Source organism: Staurois parvus, unplaced genomic scaffold, assembly GCF_062004578.1.
Source record: "Staurois parvus isolate SC_StPar_1 unplaced genomic scaffold, SC_StPar_1.0 ptg001300l, whole genome shotgun sequence".
NCBI lineage: Eukaryota > Metazoa > Chordata > Amphibia > Anura > Ranidae > Staurois > Staurois parvus.
The window spans coordinates 523907-545921 of NW_028319096.1; positions in this window are offsets into that span (position 1 = coordinate 523907).

The following is a 22015-nucleotide window of genomic DNA, read 5'->3' on the forward strand; positions in this document are numbered from 1 at the left end:
TTTGTGGTAAGGGTTTTGTATAGAGCAGGCTGGATCTTCCTCTTCTTGGGTCCCTTGTTGGCAGTCCTGGCTCCTCCTTCCTGTTGGGTGCCCCCATAGCAAGCAGCTTGCTATGGGGGCACCCAAGGAGGCGCACTCCCAAGCCGATGCTCTGTTTGTCCATCCACACACTAAGCCACTTCTCGGCCCCTGCCCCCTCTCTCTCCTCATTGGCTCATTGACATCAGCAGGAGCCAATGACAGAGACCTTGGACAGCCAAGGTTCTCTTGCACCTCACTGGATCAGGTAAGTATTGGGGGGGGCTTGGGGCACTGCTGCACACAGGTTTTTTACCACATGCATAGGTAAAAAAGTTTCAATCTTTACAAACACTTTAAAGCAGTAGTATGTTTAGGAGATATTCATTTATTATTATACAGGATTTATATGGCGCCAACAGTTTGCTCAGTGCTTTACAATATAACGGGAGACAATACAACAGCTAGGGGCGGACTGACCATTCAAGCACTCGGGCACTGCCCGAGGGCCGGGGTCAGTAGGGGGCCCCATGAAATGCCCCTGGTACCTTTTTATAGGCTTTTTTGGGTGTGCTTTGAGTGTGTGCAAGGGCACATGGGCCCCATGATCCCCTATTGCCCAGGGGCCCCATGAGTTGTCAGTCCGCCCCTGACAACAACAATACAGTTCAATACAAGAGGGATAGGAGGGCCCTGCTCCTTGGAGCTTACAATCTAGGAGACATTTTACCTACAGGTAAGCTTTATTATAAGCTTACCTGTAGGTAAAAGTATAAAAAAGAGTTTACTACCACTATAACTAGTTCCAGACTTTGGTGTGCTACACATGCCCAAAAAAGGTCATCACTGTACATAGGACATGTGTTGCACGTCCAGTCTCTGCCCTGCTCCCCCCTCCCAGCCCCCATTGAAGAAAAATATATTTTAAAAATATTCTTCCCAAATATATTGACATATAGTGGAAATACTACAATTTTGGCTGTATCCAATAATTAGAAAAAAAAAAAAAAGAAACAATATATGTATATATATACTGCATGTGGAAATGCATTTTTATATATTACAAAATATATGACAAATATTTTTTTAAATATATTCTTTAAAATATATTCAGATTTGTTTGAACCTATAAAAGTCATTTTAACACATATTTTACATATATTTGTAAATGCATTCCAAAAATGTAGATTTAATGTATTTTGAGAGAGGGAGGGAGAGGGGTGGGGAGGGAGAGGGAGGGGGAGGGAGAGAGGGGGAGGGAGGGAGAGAGGGGGAGAGGGAGAGAGAGGGAGAGAGAGAGATGCTGCACATAAAGAACTTTTATTGTTGAAAAATCACCATACACAAGGGCGATCCAAAAAAAATGGACAAAGCCACACATCATAGTGTTCAACTGTTGTACACTATGATGTATGGTTTTGTCCACTTTTTTTGGATCACCCTTTTGTATGGTGATTTTTCAACAATAAAAGTTTTTTATGTGCAGCAATCCAATTTTCATTTTTCTATGTATGGCCTTTGGGAGGGCCTGATTGCTATGCACTGTGATTGATAATCATTGTGCACTCCACCCTTATTACTGCTTTATATATATCTATCTATCTATCTATCTATCTATCTATATATATATACTGTATATATATATATATATATATATATATATATATATATATATTGCATATGGGCAAAATTTCAAATATATGTCAATATATTTGGAAAGAATATTTTTTCTTCCATGTGGGAGTAAACAGCAATTCAGCTCTGATTAATCAAAGTCGGCATTGCTGTGTACACTGAGAAGATCTGCAGCTTTAGCAGCCTGGCATTGTTTATAAATAACACTCACACAGACTACAGAAAGATACAATACAACATATTGTTACCTTTGTATCATTCTGTTCATTGCTCTGCAGATGAAGTCAGTTAAAGCAACCTGAGAAGTCAAAAAGTGTTTTTGTTTTTCTTTTAATGTTTCTCTGTTTAATCCCTTATTAACCCTTTTTGTTTTTCGTTTCTGTTTTTTTAAACAATTAATATTTAAATTTTTTTTGGTTTTTGGTGGTTTGTTTCTTAATTTTTTTTTACACATTTAACATATATGTTTACACATATCACATTTAAAAATGTACCGTTTTGTAACAAATTTGTAATTTTAGTGTCATCTTAAAAAGGAAAAATTACAGAATAAAATGTGATCTTTTTTATCTGACGTAACATTATTTACTTTTAACCACTTGCCCACCGGACACTTTCACCCCCTCCGTGCCCAGGCCAATTTTCAGCTTTCAGTGCTGTTCCACTTTGAATGACAATTGCGCGGTCATGCAACACTGTACTCATAGGATATTTTTATAATTTTTTCACACAAATAGAGCTTTGGTGGTATTTAATCGCCACTGGGGGGTTTTATTTTTTGCATTGTAAACAAAAAAGAGCAAAAACTGTGAAAAAAAAGTTTCTTGTTTCTATTATAAAACTTTTCTCTTTCACGGATGTTCGTTGATGAGGCTGCACTGATGGGCACTGATAGGCAGCACTGATGGGCACTGATGTTCACTGATGAGGTGGCAAGGATAGGCAGCACTGAAGGGCACTGATGTTCACTGATGAGGTGGCATGGATAGGCAGCACTGAGGGGCACTGATAGGCTGCACTGATGGGCACTGATGTTCACTGATGAGGTGGCACGGATAGGCAGCACTGAAGGGCACTGATAGGCTGCACTGATAGACAGCACTGATGGGCACTGATAGGCAGCACTGATGTTCACTGATGAAAAGGAAAAATTACAGAATAAAATGTGATCTTTTTTATCTGACGTAACATTATTTATTTTTAACCACTTGCCCACCGGACACTTTCACCCCCTCCGTGCCCAGGCCAATTTTCAGCTTTCAGTGCTGTTCCACTTTGAATGACAATTGCGCGGTCATGCAACACTGTACTCATAGGATATTTTTATAATTTTTTCACACAAATAGAGCTTTGGTGGTATTTAATCGCCACTGGGGGGTTTTATTTTTTGCATTATAAACAAAAAAGAGCAAAAACTGTAAAACTTTTCTCTTTCACGGATGTTCGTTGATGAGGCTGCACTGATGGGCACTGATAGGCAGCACTGATGGGCACTGATGTTCACTGATGAGGTGGCATGGATAGGCAGCACTGAAGGGCACTGATAGGCTGCACTGATGAGGTGGCACTGATGAGCTGCACTGGTGGGCATTGATGAGGAAGCACTGATGATGCTGCACTGATATGCCGCAAAAATAGGCACTGATAGGTGGCACTGTTAGGCGCAACTGCTGGGTGGCACTACTGGGCAGTACTGATAGGCATTGGTGAGATACAAAGTAACATTGTTTTTAAACATTGATCAGATGGGAGATAGAGTCCTGATGCCCAATGTGCGGCCCTCGGACCTCAGTATTCTGTAGTGGGAACATTGATGAGGGTAATAGCACTGATCTCTATTAGCCTCATGTAACATCTCCCCAGTTTCCTATTGCCTCCTGCAGCATATCCTGCAGATGGATACAAAGTAACAGTGTTTATAAACATTGATCAGACGGGAGATAGAGAGATACAACGTAACATTGTTAATAATCATTGATCAAACGGGACACCGAGAGATACAAAGTAACATCATTAATAAACGTTGATCAGACGGGAGATAGAGATACAAAGTAACATTGTTTATAAATATTGATCAGACTGGAGATAGAGAGATACAAAGTAACACTGTTTATAAATATTGATCAGACGGGACACAGAGGGATACAAAGTAACATTGTTTATAAATATTGATCAGACGGGACACAGAGGGATACAAAGTAACATTGTTTATAAACATCGATAAGATGGGAGATAGAGGTATACAAAGAAACATTGTTTATAAACATTGATCAGATGGGACACAGAGGGATACAAAGTAACATTGTTTATAAACATCGATCAGACGGGAGATAGAGAGATACAACAAACTCATTGGGAGGGTGTCATGGCTATAAACCTCACTCGCTAGGTGCCCCCATGTCTGCCAGACTCTTGCTAGAGAAAGCTTGTAAAGCCATAAACCAAGTCCTTCACTGAGCTCAAAGGAATTCCAGGGAGTCGTAAAAACAGACTTGCATTTAAAAACTCACTTTTCCATATAAGTTTATATCTTCAAATAGGACATAATTACATAAACATGGAGCACATATTCGCACGGCTGACTTTAAGACAAGTCTCCTGGTATATCACACCCCCTATCTGGCATATACAGGAGAGCAGAAAATTATATCTCCATAACCATTCAAGCGGATATTTCATATTTCATATCTAACCGTTCAGCAGAAGATTCTGTGTATTAATCTACTCATGGATAGAATGTTATGTGTCCAGGGTAAGTTATGAACCATAATATAATTTAAGCAGGCTTTGGTCATAGCCTGGGGCCTCCACCTACAACTCCCTCCCCAAATGAAGCAATTGGTTCTCTGTTTCAGGGAGACACCCTGTGGAGTTGCTAGAAAAAGCTAAGCTGAGCTGAGTTAAAAAAAAGTTGAAGTTCTCCCTTTTTAACATCGGAACTAAGGTTGGGGGATAAGGCATCCTTTTGGCTCATGAAACCTGATCTGCTTAAAACAGGACATTTAGCAAGTACTTTAACCCTCTAAACTCCTTTCTGTTATCTCTTTGCTGTGCTATTGTTTTCTGTATATTTATATATATTGGCAACATATTTTTCTGTAAATATTTTTATTGCACCCTTTTGACCTTTTAGTAATAAATTTTACTTTCTGAAAGTGTTGAACTGTTTCTAAAGCTCTTTAATGCAAACTAAAGAAACCCTGCCTCTGAAAAGCGCTACTGTGTGTTTTAAACTTCAGTATATCTCTGCCTGCGAAGACAGTGGTATACCAACGATTATTCAAACATCATAGTGTTATTGCTAATTGCCGAGTTTCCTCTTTCTCTGCACAAAAAGGAGGTGGTTTGAAGGGTTAATTGCGTAATTAACCTGACTCAGTAACAATTGCTCCCAGGCTGACGGCACACAGGTTGTGGTCCATTAGCTGGAAAATCTTTGTGCAAGGTGCAACTGAGAGTGGCATTGTTACGCATGTGACAACGCAGTTTTAGATTGGCTAGTCCTTCAGTCACGAGTTTGGTGAGAAGGGCTGGGGTCTGACGCCACGATCATCACACCCCCTTATGTATTATACATAGAGATCCTATCCCCCTTAGGTATTATACATGGAGATTATATCCCCCCTTATGTATTATACATGGAGATCATATCCCCCTTATGTATTACACATGGAGATCATATCCCCCCTTATGTATTCTACATGGAGATCATATCCCCCCTTATGTATTACACATGGAGATCATACCCCCCCTTATGTATTCTACATGGAGATCATATCCCCCCTTATGTATTACACATGGAGATCATATCCCCCTTATGTATTATACATGGTGATCATATCCCCCCTTATGTATTACACATGGAGATCATATCCCCCCTTATGTATTATACATGGTGATCATATCCCCCCCTTATGTATTATACATGGAGATCATATCCCCCCCTTATGTATTATACATGGTGATCATATCCCCCCTTATGTATTATACATGGAGATGATATCTCCCCTTATGTATTATACATGGAGATCATATCCCCCCTTATGTATTACACATGGAGATCATATCCCCCTTATGTATTATACATGGTGATCATATCCCCCCTTATGTATTACACATGGAGATCATATCCCCCCTTATGTATTATACAAGGTGATCATATCCCCCCTTATGTATTATACATGGTGATCATATCCCCCCTTATGTATTATACATGGTGATCATATCCCCCCTTATGTATTATACATGGAGATCATATCCCCCTTATGTATTATACATGGAGATCATATCCCCCCTTATGTATTATACATGGAGATCATATCCCCCCTTATGTATTATACATGGAGACCATATCCCCCTTATGTATTATACATGGAGATGATATCTCCCCTTATGTATTATACATGGAGATCATATCCCCCTTATGTATTATACATGGAGATCATATCCCCCCTTATGTATTACACATGGAGATCATATCCCCCTTATGTATTATACATGGTGATCATATCCCCCCTTATGTATTACACATGGAGATCATATCCCCCCTTATGTATTATACATGGTGATCATATCCCCCCTTATGTATTATACATGGTGATCATATCCCCCCTTATGTATTATACATGGAGATCATATCCCCCTTATGTATTATACATGGAGATCATATCCCCCCTTATGTATTATACATGGAGATCATATCCCCCCTTATGTATTATACATGGAGATGATATCTCCCCTTATGTATTATACATGGAGATCATATCCCCCCCTTATGTATTATACATGGAGATCATATCCCCCCTTATGTATTATACATGGAGATCATATCCCCCCTTATGTATTATACATGGAGATCATATCCCCCCTTATGTATTATACATGGAGATCATATCCCCCCCTTATGTATTATACATGGAGATCATATCCCCCCTTATGTATTATACATGGAGATGATATCTCCGCTTATGTATTATACATGGAGACCATATCCCCCCTTATGTATTATACACGGATATCATATCCCCCCTTATGTATTATACATGGAGATCATATCCCCCCTTATGTATTATATATGGAGATCATATCCCCCTTATGTATTATACAAGGTGATCATATCCCCCCTTATGTATTACACATGGAGATCATATCCCCCCTTATGTATTATACATGGTGATCATATCCCCCCTTATGTATTATACATGGTGATCATATCCCCCCTTATGTATTATACATGGTGATCATATCCCCCCTTATGTATTATACATGGTGATCATATCCCCCCTTATGTATTATACATGGTGATCATATCCCCCCTTATGTATTATACATGGAGATCATATCCCCCTTATGTATTATACATGGAGATCATATCCCCCTTATGTATTATACATGGTGATCATACCCCCCCTTATGTATTATACATGGAGATCATATCCCCCCTTATGTATTATATATGGAGATCATATCCCCCTTATGTATTATACAAGGTGATCATATCCCCCCTTATGTATTACACATGGAGATCATATCCCCCCTTATGTATTATACATGGTGATCATATCCCCCCTTATGTATTATACATGGTGATCATATCCCCCCTTATGTATTATACATGGTGATCATATCCCCCCTTATGTATTATACATGGTGATCATATCCCCCCTTATGTATTATACATGGTGATCATATCCCCCCTTATGTATTATACATGGAGATCATATCCCCCTTATGTATTATACATGGAGATCATATCCCCCTTATGTATTATACATGGAGATCATATCCCCCCTTATGTATTATACATGGAGATCATATCCCCCCCTTATGTATTATACATGGAGATCATATCCCCCCTTATATATTATACATGGAGATCATATCCCCCCCTTATGTATTATACATGGAGATCATATCCCCCCCTTATGTATTATACATGGAGATCATATCCCCCCTTATGTATTATACATGGAGATCATACCCCCCCCCCTATGTATTATACATGGAGATCTTATCTCCCCTTAATCTCCTCTTCTCAGTAGAGAATACATTCAGTTCCTCTAATCTTTCCTCATAGCTGATCTCCTCCATGCCTCGTATCAGTATTAGTTGCCCTTCTCTGTACTTTCTCTACTTCCCCAATGTTATTTTTGTGAATTGGTGCCCAAAATTGAAATACATGGTTTTCAATGCCTTTACGAATTAGTTTTTAATCATGTCCCTGTACAGTATTTATGCCTTTAAAGTGCATTTTATAAAGAGTTTTCTACAGATAAAAGACTTATACTTTTTTTGACCTCTGGAATGGATTCATTGGTTTTCAATCCATTCCTATGGGAAACCACGTTTCGGTTTACAAATTTTTCCGCAATACGAAAAGTCCCGCAGAACGAATTAAATTTGCAAACCGAGGTACACCTGTATGTGTAAAATACTGTATGCATACCTGGAATTCTTTAATAAATGTATCTGCTTCAAAAAAGTCCCTGGATTCTTTCTTGGATACACAGAATATAACTGGATATAACATTTATAGGGAAAGTTGATCCAGGGAATATCCGATTGCCTCTCGGGGGATCAGGAAGGGATTGTTTCCCCTGCAGGAGCAAATTGGATCGTGCTTTGCTGGGTTTTTTTTTTTGCCTTCCTCTGGATCAACTGTGAGTGTAGGATTATAACTTTTTTTTTTTAATGGTTGAACTGGATGGACTTTTTTTTTTCAGCCATAATAACTTTGTATCTATATATGGTGGGGGGCAGGGGATGTATCCTAGGAGGGGAATTTTTTAAAGAGAATTTGTGCTAGTAGGGATGATGGGGGGGGGGATTTTTTTTTGGGTGGGGGGGTGACTTTTGTGCTAGGAGGGGGAAATTTGAGGGGGAGAGGATCTGTGCTAGGAGGGGGAAATTTGAGGAGTAGAGGATTTGTGCTAGGAGGGGGAAATTTGAGGAGTAGAGGATTTGTGCTAGGAGGGGGAAATTTGAGGAGTAGAGGATTTGTGCTAAGAGGGGGAGATTTGAGGAGTAGAGGATTTGCGCTAGGAGGGGGAATTTTAAGGGTAGAGAAATTGTGCTAAGAGGGGGAATTAGTTTTTTTTGGGGGGGAGTGATATGAGCTGGGAGGATATGAGGAGAGAGAGAGAGGGAATATCCAATTGCCTCTCGGGGGATCAGGAAGGAATTTTTTTCTCTATAGGAGCAAATTGGATCGTGCTTTGCTGGGTTTTTGCCTTCCTCTGGACCAACCGTGAGTGTAGGATTATAACTTCTTTTTAATGGTTGAACTGGATGGACTTTTTGTCTTTTTTCAGCTAGACTATGTAACTATTTATGGTGGGGGGATGAGGATTTATCCTAGGAAGGGAATTTTTTAAGAGAATTTGTGCTAGTAGGGATAATGGGGGGGGGGGGGCATTTGTGCAAAAAGGGGAAAAAAATTTTTTGGGGGGGGGGGAATTTTGTGCTAGGAGGGGGAAATTTGAGGGGTAGAGGATTTGTGCTAGGAGGGGGGAATTTGAGGGGTAGAGGATTTGTGTTAGGAGGTGGAAATTTGAAGGGTAGAGAATTTGTGCTAAGAGGGGGAATTTTTATTTTAGGGGGGATGATATGAGCTGGGAGGATATGGGGAGAGAGAGAGGGAATATCCGATTGCCTCTCGGGGGATCAGGAAGGAATTGTTTCCCCTGCAGGAGCAAATTGGATCGTGTTTTGCTTGGTTTTTGCCTTCCTCTGGACCAACTGTGGGTGTAGGATTATAACTTTTTTTTTTTTATGGTTGAACTGGACAGACTTTTGTCTTTTTATAGCCATATTATGTAACTATATATGGTGGGGGGGGGGGGGGGGGGCAGGGGATTTATCCTAGGAGGGGAATTATTTTAAGGGGATTTGTGCTAGTAGGGATGATGGGGGGGGGGGTATTTGTGCAAAAAGGGGAATTTTGTTTGGGGGTGACTTTTGTGCTAGGAGGGGGAAATTTGAGGGGTAGAGGATTCGTGCTAGGAGGGGGAAATTTGAAGGGTAGAGGATTTGTGCTAGAAGGGGGAAATTTGAAGGGTAGAGGATTTGTGCTAGAAGGGGGAAATTTGAGGGGTAGAGGATTTGTACTAGGAGGGGGAAATTTGAGGGGTAGAGGATTTGTGCTAGGAGGGGGAAATTTGAAGGGTAGAGAATTTGTGCTAAGAGGGGGAATTTTTTTTGGGGGGGGTGATATGAGCTGGGAGGATATGAGGGTATAGCCTCTTGGGAGATCAGGAAGGAATTTTTTTCCCTGCAGGAGCAAATTGGATCAAATTGGATCGTGCTTTGCTGTTTTTTTGCCTTCCTCTGGATCCACTGTGGGTGTAGGATTATAACTTTTTTTTTATGGTTGAACTGGATGGACTTTTGTCTTTTTTCAGCCAGACTAACTATTAGAGATGAGCGAATCGAAGTAGGCGAAGTGGAATTCGTTTCGAATATCAGGAAAATTTCGACGAATCCGAAAATAAGCAGACTTCGGATGCGCGAATCGAAATTTTTCCTAAAATGGCGGCGACATGTGCGGCGACGGAGCGGGGATGTCTGGGAAGGCGCGCAGACAAGGCGCGCTGACCCATAATGCATTCATTCATGACATGTGATCGCATTAGCCAATCAGCAGCCAGCCAGCCAGCACTGTGTAATGGTCGAGCTATAAATGGCGGCCATTTTAGAATTCTCCATTTGCCTCCAGTCATTCAACAGAGGCAGACCTGGCTGTATTCAGGGAGAGAGTTAGGGACACAGAAACGTTACTTAGGGACATAGAAACGTTACTTAGGGACACAGAAACGTTACTTAGGGCCAGAGAAACGTTACTTAGGGACACAGAATCGTTACTTAGGGCCACAGAAACGTTACTTAGGGAGACAGAATCGTTACTTAGGGCCACAGAAACGTTACTTAGGGCCACAGAATCGTTACTTAGGGCCACAGAATCGTTACTTAGGGCCACAGAATCGTTACTTAGGGCCACAGAAACGTTACTTAGGGCCACAGAATCGTTACTTAGGGCCACAGAAACGTTACTTAGGGACACATAAACGTTACTTAGGGCCACAGAATCGTTACTTAGGGCCACAGAATCGTTGCTTAGGGCCACAGAAATGTTACTTAGGGCCACAGAATCGTTACTTAACGCCACAGAAACGTTACTTAGGGCCACAGAATCGTTACTTAGGGCTACAGAAACGTTACTTAGGGCAACAGAAACGTTACTTAGGGCCACAGAATCGTTACTTAGGGCCACAGAACCGTTACTTAGGGCCACAGAACCGTTACTTAGGGACACAGAATTGTTACTCAGGGACAGACACAGAATTGTTACTGAGGGACACAGAATTGTTACTGAGGGACACAGAATTGTTACTCAGGGACAGACACAGAATTGTTACTCAGGGACAGACACTGAATTGTTACTCAGGGACAGACACTGAATTGTTACTCAGGGACAGACACTGAATTGTTACTCAGGGACAGACACAGAATTGTTACTGAGGGACACAGAATTGTTACTGAGGGACACAGAATTGTTACTGAGGGACACAGAATTGTTACTGAGGGACACAGAATTGTTACTCAGGGACACAGAATTGTTACTCAGGGACAGACACAGAATTGTTACTGAGGGACACAGAATTGTTACTGAGGGACACAGAATTGTTACTGAGGGCCACAGAATTGTTACTCAGGGACAGACACTGAATTGTTACTCAGGGACAGACACTGAATTGTTACTCAGGGACAGACACAGAATTGTTACTGAGGGACACAGAATTGTTACTGAGGGACACAGAATTGTTACTGAGGGACACAGAATTGTTACTGAGGGACACAGAATTGTTACTGAGGGACACAGAATTGTTACTCAGGGACACAGAATTGTTACTCAGGGACACAGAATTGTTACTCAGGGACAGACACAGAATTGTTACTCAAGGACACAGAATTGTTACTCAGGGACACAGAATTGTTACTGAGGGACACAGAATTGTTACTGAGGGACACAGAATTGTTACTGAGGGACACAGAATTGTTACTGAGGGACAGACAGAATTGTTACTCAGGGGCAGACACAGAATTGTTACTGAGGGACACAGAATTGTTACTGAGGGACACAGAATTGTTACTGAGGGACACAGAATTGTTACTGAGGGACAGACACAGAATTGTTACTGAGGGACACAGAATTGTTACTGAGGGACACAGAATTGTTACTGAGGGACAGACACAGAATTGTTACTGAGGGACACAGAATTGTTACTGAGGGACACAGAATTGTTACTGAGGGACAGACACAGAATTGTTTCTGAGGGACACAGAATTGTTTCTGAGGGACACAGAATTGTTACTGAGGGACACAGAATTGTTACTGAGGGACACAGAATTGTTACTGAGGGACAGACAGAATTGTTACTCAGGGGCAGACACAGAATTGTTACTGAGGGACACAGAATTGTTACTGAGGGACACAGAATTGTTACTGAGGGACAGACACAGAATTGTTACTGAGGGACACAGAATTGTTACTGAGGGACAGACACAGAATTGTTTCTGAGGGACACAGAATTGTTTCTGAGGGACACAGAATTGTTTCTGAGGGACACAGAATTGTTACTGAGGGACACAGAATTGTTACTCAGGGACACAGAATTGTTACTCAGGGACAGACACAGAATTGTTACTGAGGGACACAGAATTGTTACTGAGGGACACAGAATTGTTACTCAGGGACAGACACAGAATTGTTACTCAGGGACAGACACAGAATTGTTACTGAGGGACACAGAATTGTTACTGAGGGACACAGAATTGTTACTGAGGGACAGACACAGAATTGTTACTGAGGGACACAGAATTGTTACTGAGGGACACAGAATTGTTACTCAGGGACAGACACAGAATTGTTACTCAGGGACAGACACAGAATTGTTACTGAGGGACACAGAATTGTTACTGAGGGACACAGAATTGTTACTGAGGGACACAGAATTGTTACTGAGGGACACATAATTGTTACTGAGGGACACAGAATTGTTACTGAGGGACACAGAATTGTTACTCGGGGACAGACACAGAATTGTTACTGAGGGACACAGAATTGTTACTGAGGGACACAGAATTGTTACTCAGGGACAGACACAGAATTGTTACTCAGGGACACAGAATTGTTACTGAGGGACACAGAATTGTTACTGAGGGACACAGAATTGTTACTGAGGGACACAGAATTGTTACTCAGGGACACATAATTGTTACTCTGGACAGACACAGAATTGTTACTCAGGGACACATAATTGTTACTCTGGACAGACACAGAATTGTTACTCAGGGACACATAATCGTTGAATTAAAGAGTATGTCAGACAACATGCAGAGGAGTGGCAGAGGAGGCAATGTTTTAGGAGCGAGCAGACGTGGCAGCAGAGGAATGGGTCGAGGCAGCACTAGTCGCAGCCAGAGGCCATTGCTCCCGGTGTCATCCAGCGGTCGTGTCTCCACCGACAACCCTGCCGTCATCGATTGGTTGGCTCGGTCGTCTTCCTCTTCCCAGGTCACTTCTGACACCTACAGCCAACGGTCGGTGGGTATGTCAGACACAACCGTTAGTTGGCATGGCCCGGGAGCAAGCCCACTGAAATCACGTGTCCTCTACCTGCCCCTGTCCTTTGGTGTTCCCTCACCAAGCGAAGTATCGCATGCTGTGGGCTCAGCCCCACTGTACAGTGAGGAAGTGCTAACAGAGGGCGGTCAGGAACGGGGGGAGACATCCGCCTCTTCAGCAGCCAGGCGAAGAAGTAGTGGCTCGGTAGCCGGTCTAGAGACAGGTCTGTCTCCTGACCCACACGCAGCCGAGGGGGCTAGTAGTGAGGCGGAGACCCTAATTGATGATGATGAGGCTGATCGCACTTGGCAGCCTCGTCGTCATCAGGCTATTGCTTCCGCATCATCAGGAGAAGAGGGTGGCAGCTTGGCAGCGAGCAAAACAGTCGGTGGGTTGCCCAGGAGGCAGCAGGGTCGCAGCAGTGTCAGTGGAGGCAAACGGCCACGGAGTAGAGCACCAGCTCCACTGCAGCCCACCACCACGGCCAGTAGTGGTGCCGGTGTGCACGGAGGAAGTAGCAGTCAGCCAGTGAGGAGTATCGGGGGCAAAGTTTCCTACTCGGCGGTGTGGCAATTTTTCGTCAAGCCGCCCGAGGAAGTAAACGTAGCCGTATGTCGACTATGTGGCCAGAAAGTCAAACGTGGCCAGGGGGCCCATGTTGGGACTACAGCATTGCGGCAGCATATGCAGCGTCGCCATTTGGTGGCCTGGGAAAACCGTGATAAAGATACGGCAGTTCTGCCTGCCCCAGCCCCTGCTCCATCACCCGCTCCGTTACTTGCTCCGTCACCCGACGTCAATCGCCCTCTATCAGCCAGTCAAGGCTCCAACACCTCTGCTGAGGGGAGTTGTCACTCGTTGGCATCTTCCGCTCGTTCAGATGCTCCTTCTCCTGCTACTCCTCTTCACGGATTCCGTCAGCAGTCTTTCTTGGAATCCGTTTCCAAGAGACAACAGTTTGCGAGCACGCACCCGACGGTGCAAAAGCTGAACGTCCTCCTGTCCAAGTTGCTGGTGCTGCAGTCCCTCCCTTTCCAAGTGGTGGACTCAGCACCTTTCCGAGAAATGATGGCTTGTGCTGCGCCGCGGTGGAGAGTGCCAAGCCGTCATTTCTTCGCCAAAAAGGCAGTGCCAGCCCTGCATTCAGAAGAGATGGTGGGCCAGTCTTTGAGCATGTCAGTCTCTGCCAAAGTGCACGGCAGTGCCGACGTGTGGAGCTGTAACTACGGTCAGGGACAGTACATGTCATTTACGGCCCACTGGGTGAACGTGGTGCCGGCACAGCCGCACCAGCAACTTGGACAGGTCACGCCGCTTTTGCCTCCACGTTTGCACGTCCTTGGTCCACAAAAGATGTCCGCCTCTACCACCTCTTCTTCCGCCGTGTCCTCAGCCGCCACCCCCGTGCCAAGTCCCATTACCCGACCGGCATATCACATGTGCAGGGCGCAACGGTGTCGCGCTGTGCTGCACCTGGTATGCCTTGGCGAACGTAGTCACACAGGGGAGGAACTTCTGAGTGTAATGAACAGAGAAATCGACAGATGGCTGTCTCCGCACAAACTGAAAATCGGAACCATGTTGACCGACAACGGAAAGAACATGGTGTCTGCTCTGCGTCAAGGAAGGTTGTGCCATGCGCCATGCATGGCTCACGTGTTCAATCTGGTTGTCAAGCGGTTCCTAAAATCCACCATCCCACTGCAAGACATCCTTAAAATGTCACGTAAACTTTGCATGCATTTCAGCCATTCCTACACCGCAAAGCACACCCTCCTTGAGCTGCAGCGGCAGAACGGAATTCCACAGCATCGCCTGATCTGCGACGTTGCAACAAGGTGGAATTCAACCCTACACATGTTAGACCGCCTTTACGAACAGCGAAAGGCCATCACCGATTTCCTGATGATACAAGCGGATAAAGGTACTCCCCTGTGTAACTTCGATGTCAGCCATTGGCAGCTCATGCGTGACACCTGCCGCTTGCTCAGGCCCTTTGAGGAGGCCACGCTATTCGTGAGTCGGCAGGACTATGGGATGAACGACGTCATTCCTCTGTTGCACGTCCTGGAACAAATGCTGTTAACAATGGCTGGTCAGGGTGCGGTAGACGTGGCGCACAGATCTCAACACCACATGACCCCTGTGGGGGCAGGACAGGAAGAAGAGGAGGAGGTAGAGGAGGACATTTGTGCTCAGGAATTATTGAGTGAAATGGGTGGTTTTTCCACTCAGCGGACAGGAGTGGAGGAGCAGGAGCATCTGGTAGAGGAGGAGGAGGAGGAGACAGAGGACCCAGACGCACCGTGGCAGTATGCTGTGGAGATGGAGGCAGGGAGTCCCTCGCATTCCTTGGCACAAATGGCCCATAGCATGCTCGGTTGCTTGCGTAGCGACAGCTGAATAATAACCATCAGACAGAGGGATGACTTTTGGCTGTCCACCTTGTTGGACCCTCGCTACCGTTCAAAAATGGTGGCCTTTTTCACACCTGCTGAGAGGGAGGCCAAAATAACGTACTATAAAAACCACCTATGTAGTCAGTTGATCTCTGCCTTTCTGCGCCAACGTCCATCCTCAGACACTGTGGGCCCTGTGCGCTCGCGTTCCGCTGCCATGGCAGCAGGGGAGGGGTGGGGTTGTAGGAGCAGTGGCAGCTCCACCAGCAGCGGCTGCCTCAGTCTGCAGTCGATGATGAGTAGCTTTCTTCACCAGCGCAGTGAGGAAACTACTAACCAGCCGCAGCAGCAGCAGCAGCATCAGGTGGACCTGGAGCAGGACCTCAAACAACAGGCTTGGGCCTACTTGGACAGCACCCTGCCAACCGAGGTAGACAATCCCCTTGACTACTGGGCAACGAAACTTGACCTTTGGCCCCAACTAGCTGAATTTGCCCTTGAAAGGCTGTCATGCCCGGCCAGTAGCGTGGCATCGGAGCGCGTGTTTAGTGCGGCAGGAGGTATTGTAACTCCGCGGAGGACACCCAAAGTGTGGAGAGACTCACGTTTGTGAAAATGAATCAGGCGTGGATTAGTCTGGATTTCAAACCACCAGTTCCTGACACAACTGACTAAATCCGCCATGAATCATGCCCCAAACATGTGCCACTTTCAGGTCTCCTCACACTGCTGGTGTGTTCCCTTTTTTGTCATAGGGTGCTGGCAGATTACGGGCCTCCCATTGCTGCTGCCAGGCCGGTAATCTGCCATGGGCCCCTGTACCGCCTCCTCATGCTGCTGCCAGGTCCAGAGTCTCTCATGGGTCCCTGTACGGCCTCCCATTGCTGCTGTCTCCATCGCCACACTCTGCCATGTGCCACTTTCAGGTCTCCTCACACTGCTGGTGTGTTCCATTTTTTGTCATAGGGTGCTGGCAGATTACGGGCCTCTCATTGCTGCTGCCAGGCCCGTAATCTGCCATGGGCCCCTGTACCGCCTCCTCATGCTGCTGCCAGGTCCAGAGTCTCTCATGGGTCCCTGTACGGCCTCCCATTGCTGCTGTCTCCATCGCCACACTCTGCCATGTGCCACTTTCAGGTCTCCTCACACTGCTGGTGTGTTCCATTTTTTGTCATAGGGTGCTGGCAGATTACGGGCCTCCCATTGCTGCTGCCAGGCCCGTAATCTGCCATGGGCCCCCGTACCGCCTCCTCATGCTGCTGCCAGGTCCAGAGTCTCTCATGGGTCCCTGTACGGCCTCCCATTGCTGCTGTTTCCATCGCCACACTCTGCCATGTGCCACTTTCAGGTCTCCTCACACTGCTGGTGTGTTCCATTTTTTGTCATAGGGTGCTGGCAGATTACGGGCCTCCCATTGCTGCTGCCAGGCCCGTAATCTGCCATGGGCCCCTGTACCGCCTCCTCATGCTGCTGCCAGGTCCAGAGTCTCTCATGGGTCCCTGTACGGCCTCCCATTGCTGCTGTCTCCATCGCCACACTCTGCCATGTGCCACTTTCAGGTCTCCTCACACTGCTGGTGGGTTCCATTTTTTGTCATAGGGTGCTGGCAGATTACGGGCCTCCCATTGCTGCTGCCAGGTCCGTAATCTGCCATGGGCCCCCGTACCGCCTCCTCATGCTGCTGCCAGGTCCAGAGTCTCTCATGGGTCCCTGTACGGCCTCCCATTGCTGCTGTCTCCATCGCCACACTCTGCCATGTGCCACTTTCAGGTCTCCTCACACTGCTGGTGTGTTACATTTTTTGTCAAAGGGTGCTTGCAGATTACGGGCCTCCCATTGCTGCTGCCAGGCCCGTAATCTGCCATGGGCCCCCGTACCACCTCCTCATGCTGCTGCCAGGTCCAGAGTCTCTCATGGGTCCCTGTACGGCCTCCCATTGCTGCTGTCTCCATCGCCACACTCTGCCATGTGCCACTTTCAGGTCTCCTCACACTGCTGGTGTGTTACATTTTTTGTCATAGGGTGCTGGCAGATTACGGGCCTCCCATTGCTGCTGCCAGGCCCGTAATCTGCCATGGGCCCCCGTACCGCCTCCTCATGCTGCTGCCAGGTCCAGAGTCTCTCATGGGTCCCTGTACGGCCTCCCATTGCTGCTGTCTCCATCGCCACACTCTGCCATGTGCCACTTTCAGGTCTCCTCACACTGCTGGTGGGTTCCATTTTTGTCATAGGGTGCTGTATGGCCTCCCATTGCTGCTGCCTCCACCGCCGCACTGTGGCTCCACACTCTGGTTTTGGCCCCGTGACTGCCCAAATGAGTGAAGTGTGCGGTGATTCTAAGATCGACGGCACTCATCTGCATGTCATACTGACTGACAGTATTATTTCTCTTCCCCAGCAGACTCCAAGGGCATTTAAATTAAAGGTACAGTGTTCTGCACTAATATAAAGGCTCTCTGAAGCCTAGAAACACCCTTTTATAAGTTAAAATCGCAGCGAATATATTCGCATCGAATCGAATTTATTCCTCGAATTTGCCGAATCAGCCGAATCGAATTTTTGAATACTTCGCTCATCTCTACTAACTATGTAACTATGTAACCAATTAATCCGTTCCGGAGGTCAGAAAAAGGTCAAAAAAAGTGTTATCTGTTCGAAACTCTTTATAAAGTGCACTTTAAAGGCATAAAGGGAAATGATTAGAAAAAAATTGTACATGCATTGAAAACCAATTAATCTGTTCCGGAGGTCAGAAAAAAAGTAACAAAAAGTCTTATCCGTTCAAAACTCTTTACTGGATGGACTTTTGTCTTTTTTCAGCCATACTAACTATGTATCTACCAATTGCGGCATCTGCCAGTGTTGCCTTCGACGAGTTCGCACGTTTGGCATCCTTGGCGCACACCTCCCGCCATTAAACACATTAGCGAAAGTGACAGCCTGAGATACAGTTGTGACCAAAATTATTCAACCCCCAATGCTGTAAAGGGGTTTAGGGACTATAGTGTACATTTGGAATTGTATTCAGAATCAAATCCTACAAGGACGTTGTAACTACCCAAATGCAACTAAAATGACATCAATTGTTTATGTAATACAGTAGTAAATGGTTCTTATGTGGTTTCTTCATTGCCACAATTATTCAACCCCTTAAAGACTACCACTCTGAAGAACAGAGGTTCATACAGGTGCTTTCCATCAGGTATTGAAAACACCTGTGGATGTCACCGAGCAGCAATCAAGCATAATAAGCACCAATTAGGCAGCTTTAAAATGACTGTGATACTCAGCTCCTTCTAGACATTTACTGGTGTGGTTACAAACATGGTGAAGGCAAGAGAATGGTCCAGGAAGACAAGAGAAGAGGTGATTTCTCTTCACAGGAAGGGCAATGGCTATAAGAAGATTGCAAAGATGTTAAACATACCAAGAGACACCTTAGGAAGCATCATTCGCAAATTCAAGGCAAAGGGCACTGTTGAAACGCTACCTGGTCGTGGCAGAAAGAAGATGCTGACTTCGACTGCTGTGCGCTACCTGAAGCGTAGAGTGGAGAGAAGTCCCCGTGTGACTGCTGAGGAACTGAGAAAAGATTTGTCAGATGTGGGTACAGAAGTTTCAGCCCAGACAATAAGACGCACACTGCGTAATGAAGGCCTCCGTGCCAGAACTCCCAGGCGTACCCCCTTGCTGTCTCCAAAGAATAAGAAGAGTATGCCAAAAGCCATGTGGACAAACCACAAAAGTTGTGGGATAGTGTTCTGTGGACTGATGAAACAAAATTAGAACTGTTTGGGCCCATGGATCAACGCTATGTTTGGAGGAGGAAGAACAAGGCCTTTGATGAAAAGAACACCTTGCCTACTGTGAAGCATGGTGGAGGGTCAATCATGCTTTGGGGCTGTTTTGCTTCTGCAGGTACAGGGAAGCTTCAGCGTGTGCAAGGTACCATGAATTCTCTTCAGTACCAGGAGATATTGGATGGAAACGTGATGCAGTCCGTCACACACCTGAGGCTTGGGAGACGTTGGACCTTTCAACAGGACAATGATCCCAAGCATACCTCCAAGTCCACTAGAGCATGGTTGCAGAGGAAAGGCTGGAACATTTTGGAGTGGCCATCGCAGTCACCAGACTTAAATCCGATTGAGAACCTCTGGTGGGACTTAAAGAAAGCAGTTGCAGTGCGCAAGCCTAAGAATGTGACTGAACTGGAGGCCTTTGCCCATGAAGAATGGGCGAAGATACCCGTAGATCGCTGCAAGACACTTGTGTCAAGCTATGCTTCACGTTTAAAAGCTGTTATAACTGTAAAAGGATGCTGTACTAAGTACTAAGATTGAATGTCACTTGGGGGTTGAATAAAACTGATAATGCTGTGAGCACAGAAAAGACATTTGTGGTTATTTCATTATAACTGTTATGTTATATTTGTCTGACCTACAAGTGCCTCTTTAATGTAAATGTAAGCAAGATGACTGAATGATCAAAAGCAATGTCAAACTGGCCAAAACACTCAATTTCAGTGGGGGTTGAATAATTTTGGTCACAACTGTATGCTGATTACAATCGGTATTCTATTGATCGGTATGTCATAGGTAATCTTTCAGGAGTTAATAAGCGCGCGCGTTTACAGGTCCTGACGAGTTTTACACCCACTGCTCGTTAGCTATTCATCTTCTTAATATAAACGTCTCTGATTACACTTGATCCCTCAGGAGTAATAGTCCTGGAAGTGACTCCAGATATGATTGGGTTTACTGATTTATTCCCGGTTTACATTACAAAGTGTTCACATTTAAAGGTTTCAAATGAGTACAGACACCGTAGGAAACAAATTAGATTGCAGACATTTGTCCAAGTCAGGCTCCTGTCCACTATTTACAATGTCCGCCGTGTAATACCACATGGATTTACAGTACAATTCCACTTGTAGAGCAACATTGACGTATGAAAACGGCTCAACTGATATTGATGTATTGATACAACCCATTGCTGGTGTTTTAATTTGTTTTTGTTTTTTGCTTTTTTTATACTGACCAAAGAATTCTCTATTTTTAAGTAATACAACAGAAAAAGAATTCCAGGTATGGATATTTTTAACCACTTCAAGTCCAGACACTTTTACTGCTTTCCTGCCCAGCTTTCAGCGCTCTCACACTGTGAATGACAGTTGCGCAGTCATGCAACACTGTACCCAACTTACATTTTTATCTCTTTTTTTGGTGGTATGTAATCACCACAGGGTTTTTTTTTTTTTGCAAAATGAAAGTGTTACTAAACCCACAAAAGTAAAATCAGTCTGTATATGCAGCAAAGCATGCATGTTGTACTCACTGTGGAACCTAAGGGGTTAATCCCTTGCACTGTGTAAAAAAGGCTGTTTGATCCTGTCTTCTCTGATCCCCCCTTCTTCTACTATCCCCAATATATCTTCTGATGAGGGGTGGACTGACAACTCATGGGGCCCTCAGGCAATAGGGGATCATAGGGCCCCTGTGTCCTTGCCCACACTCAAACCTTATCCAAAAAAGCATATGAAAGGTACCAGGGGCATCTCATAGGGCCCCTACTGATCCCCGGGCCCTCGGGCAGTGCCCGAGTTCCCAAATGGTCAGTCCGCCCCTGCTTCTGATAGAACGGAGACTTGGAGGCAAGCTGCACATGCTCAGATTGGTGTGTATTGCTAGAGAGGTTTTTTTTTTCCTTGGTAGGGTGCATGTGATCAGCACAGGACCAATCAGCACCTTTGTTTTGTTTGCAATGTGCATTTCCCTTCCATGTGCACTATACTGCTAAGGCTGGTTATAGGTTGGGACGGATGCCATTTTTTGTGTAGTTGGCTTATTTGGATGCAGGGATGCACTGGATGCCTTTGCTGTCATTTTGGTAGAGCTGGGCGTCACATGCGTCCCTGTACCTTTAAGGAGTGATGGACTCCTCCAGGCACACTTGCCCTCAACCTATCCATTGATATACAGTATACAGTATACAAGGAAGAAAATATATTTTAAATATATCTTTAAAGTATTCTTCCCAAATATATTGACATATATTTGAAATACTACAAATTTGGTAGTATTCAATATATTTAAAAAAAATAAAAATAAAAAAAAAAAAATATATATATATATAGTATGTTTACACACCTTTTTTATATATATTACAAGATAAATGAAAAATATTTTGAAAAACATTTTTTTTAAATATATTCTTCAGATTTTTTTAACATATAAAAAAGTCATTTTAACATATTTTTACATATATTTGTAAATGCATTCCAAAAATGTAGTTAAATGTATTTTTAAAGACATACAGTATATTTGAAATGTATTTTTAA